Here is a 7,347-nt window from a genome sequence, read left to right on the forward strand (position 1 = left end):
AGTACCGTAAATAAGTTGCCAGAAAATAACTTGGTTTTATTGCATTCAGTACAATGTTCCACTAATGGATGCATTTTTTGCATTTATTTCAGGGGAGACTGTATAACGAAATGGATGTATAACGTTTAATGTCTATTAGTCATTGAAATTGCTTTATATTTAAAAGCATAATTTGACCTTATCAGATGCCTAATACGAGAAGTAATTGTACCTTGTCTACCATTATAACACAAATGAAATTCAATTACATCATGAAGTTTTTATTTCTGATGTTTAGTAGCTTGTGATTAAATACCTATTTCTGATGCTAAAGAAACCCAGCCATTTCTTCAGTTATATTTGACATGCCTACAATAAACCACGCTTTTAAAATATACAATTGTTATAAGTATGGAAAAGAAAACATAGTGTGAAAAATCAAATTTCGGAGAGCACGTCCTCGCCACCCCTCTGCCGGTGAGAACTTGGGGGGCCACATGTGGGCGGCAGGGCGGCGGACGACTGCTTCCCCCACTTCGGACACCCGGTTCCTGCCCGACTGCAGGGCCAGGTCTCGGCCCTCCGCGGGGTCCTTCTCCGTCCTCATGGCGAACACCCAAGGGCAGGGGCTGGAGACCATGGCGGCGTGCTCGCCATCTCCGCCGCTGAGCTGCAGCAATGCCACCGTGTCGCTGTTGTCTCCCCTCCGCCACCAGAGCTTCCCGTTTGATGACGACGATGGTAACGGGAAAGTTGAGGAAGACGGACGAAAATGCCCATGATTCAGAGGCCAAGGGGGCGAGCCTGAGGGGAATGGAGTTACAGGGGTGCTCCAGTGTGGTTGCATCCAAAGATAACCAGGAAGAACAGAAACAGGTGTGTTTACCAGAAAGCAGACTGACACCGTGGGAAGTGCGGTTTGCTGGCAAAGAAAAAGAAGGACGTGACCGTCTGCAACAGAAAGCTCTAGAGGAATTAAATCAGCAGCTGGAAAAAAGAAAAGAAATGGAAGAATGGGGGAAAAAAGAAAGATAATTGCTGAAGAAAAGCACAAGGAATGGGTTCAGAAAAAGAACGAACAGCAAAGAAAAGACAGGGAACAAAAAATTAATAAAGAAACGGAGGAAAAAGCAGCAAAGGAACTGGCGAAAGAACATTTTCAAGAAAAAGCAAAAGGAAAATATCAAGAATGGTTAAAGAAAAAAAATGCCGAAGAATGTGAGAAGAAGAAGAAAGAAAAGGAAAAAGAAAAACAACGGCAAGCTGAATTACAGGGAAAAAAAAGAAATAGCAGAAAAAAAGTTTAAGGAATGGTTGGAAAATGCAAAAAATAAACCTCATCCAGCTGCAAAGAGCTATGGTTATGCCAATAGAAAACTTACAGGTTTTTACAGTGGAAATTCTTATCCAGAACCAGCCTTTTATAATCCAGTTCCCTGGAAACCAATTCATATGCCTCCTCCCAAGGAAGCTAAGGCTCTAACAGGAAAAAAAGACTAAAAGGCCTGTGATAAGTCAGCCGCACAGGTCATCGTAGTCTCTGGTAATTCATAAAGCCAGAAGCAATGTTTGCCTTGGAACTCTGTGCAGAATACAGATAGTAGGCGTGGGACATTGCATGCTTTTACCTGTAGCTATTGAATTTTACAATCAGAAATTGTTTTTTACTGCTTAGTCAAGCAGTTCAACATTTGATGTTGAGATTGACAAATTCAAACATTTACATTGACATATGGAGTCGTTGGCGTTAATTAAGGAAGATATTTTGTACATTTTCTGTGTTATAAAGGCTTCAGGGTTGATCTTGGCATATTGTTTCGCAGGATAAGTGACTGAATATCTAACAATTGTGTTTGTATTTAGTTTGTGTTAAAACCACTGTGATACCAATAAAACCAACAATTTTTCTTGTGAAAAAAAGAAAAATCAAATTTCAGAAATGCCTTCCATTTCCTGACCTGTTCAGCAAGTGGTATCCAGAGCAGAACTTATTCCATCTATATCCATGCCAATGATATTTTGTTTGAATAAATGATCATATCTGTGAGGGATGGCTAGTTTTAGAAACTAGATATCATAAGACATGTCACTATTGTAAATTAGATTATTTTCCAGTGCTCTAGTTATGTAAATGTTATCGCCATATTTGTAGTGTTGTCAAGTTCTAGGTAGATCAAAAGCCTCCCATTTGCTTTCTCTCCAGTTCACTTTCTGTTTGGCCATGGCCCGCTCCTGGTTTGTGCAATGCCAGTGGGAATAGCCTTTCCGTAACTGAATTACTTGTACTTCTTTTAAAGGCAGACACACTCTCCTTTGTATACAATCCAACCCTTTTTCTCTCTGAGAGTTTTAGAATATGGAAATATTAAATTATCGATGAAAATAACAGTATTCTTATAGGTACAGAAGTATATTATTTATTTTGGGAATTCTCTTTCAAAATACATGCCCTAATATGTCTTATCTAATGTTAAACTACTTGCCTCTGATAAGGCTTAGAAGTCTTGGAAAGCTTAAGACACCTTTCTTAAGTAGCTTTTCTATGCATTACCTTATTTGTGTCTGCCCTAAGGCCAAACTTTCCTTTCAAGATATGTTTGGCAGCGCCAGCCTCTGAACCCTACCCCAGCATTGTTTCCCTATAGCACAGCATCCCCATCTTTGGCATCAGAATCCATCCTAGAACAATACAGATGCCTTTGACCTTTTAGATGTCCAATTGGGCAATATAGAAGAGAGCCTACAAGGTCAGTTTCCATGCTTCACTCTGATACATACAATTTGCCATCATGTTTCCTCCTGCTCTGCACTATTTATTCTATTACAATATTCACACCGCATTCTCACTCACCCTCTGTCTGTAGTTAGGGTCTTTTTCTATTCTTTCTATTCACTTAAAATCAAAAAGAATTTACTGAACAACTACTATGTATCCAGAATATGCTTAATAAAAGAAGTGTAAGGCATGGTCCCTGCCCTCAAGAAGCTGACTTTTCAAAACTTGTGTTTCCTTTCTTCACAGCATTCTGAAATACAATCTATGTATGTTTGAAGGATCAGTATAACAGACAGGGGAATGGAGCGAAGTGAACAGATCCTGTGTTTGTTTGTTTGTTTGTTTGTTTGTTTGTTTGTTTTAAGTATGACTATCTTTACACGAGGACTGAAATTTGAGATTTGTGAGTGATTCACATACTGAGAAGAATTTGGGATAAATTATTTTTAGATTACATGAGAGAAGCAGAACTTTAATGCAAACTTTTTCTATACACTTATAATCTAAAATTGTAACCAATTTTACTTAATTTTGAGCTACTATTTAATCTAACTGTGCATATAGTGTAAGCCTCTGGGAGCACTGAGATGAATTATATATATGGAAAATCGGAAACTGCCTGCATCAGAAGCTCCAGTAATAATAATTTGTAAAAGCTACAGGAGAGTCTAAAAACAGTTCAAATTACAATCCAAGGAAAATATGGAAAGCCTACTGGGTAAGAGATTCACAAACAAGCAAACAATATAAGACAAATCTGCATCCAACCCTCATTAGGTATTTGGTATGAGATAATTCTAAATTACTGTGCAGCTCTTCTTGAGTATGGGAATTCGAGAGATTTTCATTTACATGAGTAAGAGAATTTGAAACAAAAAATAATAACATCTCTTGCCATACCTGAAGAACTTTTTAAAAAGAGTTTCACATTTCTCATAACATCCTTACAAGAATTTTAATAGGAAGTCCTATATCCTAATGTCCATCTTACAGGATCTGAAAAGGGAAATGACCTGGAAAATGGTCTGAAGGAGGAGTATGGAGACAAACTTCTCTGACCTCACAGTTGTAACCAGAGGTTACCTAGTTGTACTGTAATTATAGGGAGGTCTTTAGTAGGAGTTCACTAAGAAGCAAGTGGAATGCTAGTATAGATCACAAGACACTTCGAACTAGGTGAACGTCTGCATGGACTTTTAGACACTTATGCATAATGAATACCTAATATTTGTTTAACTAGTTTAATATACACTTCCCTAATTTACAGAAGTTCTTTAATGCACAGATCTATTTGATCCTCTCAACAGGTCTGCAAGGAAGGTAATACTTGCCACTTTTTTAGGAAGAGAAAACAGGCTTAGAAAGTCTCCATATCGTATCCAAAGTCACCCCAGGACTAAGCAGTAGACACAAGAAGCAGATAAATCCAGGGGCCTGGACTTTAAAGTCATGTATTTTGCTACTTTGCCAGGGACTAGTAAGAAAACACAGAAGAGACTGTGTTAGGGTTACAGCCTGTGAACACATGATTTATTAAATTGTTTCTTAAGTCAAATAGTCATGAGATTAATTTTCTTAGTGTCACAATAATGGAATTAGTTGAATCTGCATTTTGGACTCTTCTCATGACTAAATTGTTGTTTTGTTATTTGAGCAACAATGCCAACAGCAAAGCTAAACAATATCTTTGGCATTGACTAAAATGTCTATTTAATCTGCTAATGATTCCCTCTCACTTTTATTTATCTTCATCATTTGATTGTATTTTGTCTTTGCATGGTTTAAAATATAGCCCTACTGTTCTCTTCTAGATAGTGTAGCAATCTTTTTGCACCAAAACAGAGTAATGAGGGAACTATACGTCTCTATCCCGGCCTGCAATCTCCTTTGGAAACCTAAGGTAAGTGACCCTCATTCCTCTTTACCAGAACTACTCAGCAGTCAATGGAAACAGCAATTTGAGTTTTTCCTTTAATCACCTTCCTGCTTTTCCTGACACCAGTAAGAAAACCTGAGCTTTACGTCCCAGATATAGTCTTAACTAGCTGTCTGACCTAGAACATGAGATTTTACTTTTACATTCATTTTCTGATTATTGAACTGAGGAAACTGAACTAAAAGATTTTCAAGGACTCTTTTAGATCTAATATTATGTTATTATCGCACTAGAACATAAGCTCCATAAACAAGGACTTTGTTGATTTTGTTCATTGCTATTTCCTGAGTGCTTAGAAGAGCGTTTGCTAAAAGATACTTAATAAATAAATAAATAACATCTCATTTCAGGTTAAGAAAGGGCACATTCAGTAAACATGAGAAATCAGATGGTTTACTACTCAAGGAAGGCCTCTCCAAGGAGCAGTGCAGTCCAGGAAAGAGCCCACCACCTTGAAAATTCAGAAACTTGATTTAATCCATTCATTCAAAGCTGAGGTATCACCTCACATCCATCAGAATGGCTATTATCAATAAGACAAGAAATAAGTATTGATGAGAATGTGGAAAAAAGGGGACCCTCATACACTGTTGATGGGAATGTAATTGGTACAGCCACTATAAAAAAAAGTATGGAAGTTCCTCAAAAAATTAACAATAAAGCTACCATATGACCCAGCAATTCCTCTTCTGGATATCTACCCCAAAAATTTGAAGACACTTATTCATAAAGATTTACGTACCTCCATATTCATTGCAGCATTTTTTACAATAGCCAAGATGTGGAAACAACCCAGGTGTCCTCTGATGGATGATTGGATAAAGATGTGGTACGTATATACAACATAATACTACCCTGCCGTAAAAAAAGATGAGATGTTGCCTTTTGCAACAGCATGGCTAAAGCTTGAGAGTATTATGCTAAGTGAAATAAGCCTGACAGAAAAGGACAAAAACTGTATGATTTTACTCATATGTGGGATATAAGACAAAAAGCAACAAAAGAACAAATAAAATAGAAAAACAAACTCATGAATACAGACAACAGAACGGAGGATGACAAGGGTAAAGGGGATCAAATATAGTGTGATGGAAGGAGACTAGACATTGGATGGTGATCACACAATAGAGCATACATGTCATATTATAAATTTGTACACCTGAAATTTATTCCATGTTATTAATCAATGTTTTCCTAATAATTTCATTAAAAATAAGTAAATAAAAATAAAGGTGATCGGGATTAAAGGAACTGACACAAACTAAATTTTACAAGTGACTGATTGATAAACTACAGTTATAAATTCATAACTTACAATACAGGGCTTCCACTATGTGGGCACTGGGATTTGTGTTTTTTCTAATGAGTAGATTCCAGGAATGAGTCTAGATCAACTCAATTATCCCAAAATTGCAATGACTTGCCAGTTTAAGCCAGATACAGAGTTATTTGGGGGTTCTTTTCAAAGTCAAACAGTCTTTTACAGTTTAAGATTCTATCTTCAGTGCTGCTCATTCAGTTATCCAATTAGTTCTTAGTCAGCCAAAGTTTGTCACTGAAAAAAAACCTTTTTTACACCTTACTTTGGAATGCTCATAGAGAAATGTTTCTTCTTTTGAAAATGTGGATTTCTCCAATGGATAAGTGAATAACAAAAACACTTGAACTCAAACATTTGAGTGAATGTGTTACTGAAGAAAGTCTTTACACAATACGTTGAACTTATTTCTACAGATGCTTAGGCTAATTTATAAACAACTGCATTTCACAATTATTTGTTCATATAGTTACATTAAGCATCAACAGCTATGAGTTATCTCCTAATGGAATATATTATTAAGTGATTAAAGGCATCAAATACTGAGATGATACTATTTCTAACAAATTGGACATGGGAGTAGGAATTTCCAAAAATAAATGTATATACCTCTAAGATATTTATACATATTTTTTATATTTCTCTTTATAGTAGTGTTTGAAAGTTATTTAAGCGATTGCCGAAGTTCATTTTTTTGTTTTGTTGTTTCATTTACAGTTGACATACAATATTATATTAGTTTCAGGTGTACAACACAGTGATTAGACATTTATACAACTTAGGAAGTGAAACCTTGATAAATTCAGCACCCACCCATCTGATGCCATAAATCATTATAATATTGGCTTATTCCATATCCTATATTCCTTATCCTATATTCCACATCCCCATGACTATTTTGTCACTACCAATTTGTACTTCTTAATCCTTTCCCCTTTTCACCCATCCACACATTATACCTTCCATCTGGTAACTATCAAAATGTTCTCTGTATCTATGAGTTTGTTTCTGTATTGTTTGTTTATTTATTTCTTTTTTTATTAAATTTATTGGGGGGACAATGGATAGTAAAATTACATAGGTTTCTAGTGTACATTTTAATAATACATCATCTATATATCACACTCTGTGCTCACCACCCAGAATCAGTTCTCCTTCCATCACCATATATTTAACCCCCTTTACCATCTCCTACCACCCCCTATCCCCTCTTATCTTCTGGTAACCACTAAGCTATTGTCTGCAACTGAGTTTTTGTTTCTTTGTTTATCTTGTTTCTTTGTTCCTTTCAGTTTTATATCCCACATATGAGTGAAATCATATGGTTCTCAGCTTTTG

At 36.3% G+C, this 7,347-nt stretch overlaps 1 pseudogene; it reads left to right on the forward strand.

The window, feature by feature from the left end:
- Positions 1 to 417: 417 nt before the first annotated feature.
- Positions 418 to 1,654, forward strand: LOC109455447 (coiled-coil domain-containing protein 34; annotated as a pseudogene).
- The last annotated feature ends 5,693 nt before the right edge of the window (positions 1,655 to 7,347 follow it).

The sequence above is a fragment of the Rhinolophus sinicus genome, linkage group LG14, assembly GCF_036562045.2.
Source record: "Rhinolophus sinicus isolate RSC01 linkage group LG14, ASM3656204v1, whole genome shotgun sequence".
Taxonomy (NCBI): Eukaryota; Metazoa; Chordata; class Mammalia; order Chiroptera; family Rhinolophidae; genus Rhinolophus; species Rhinolophus sinicus.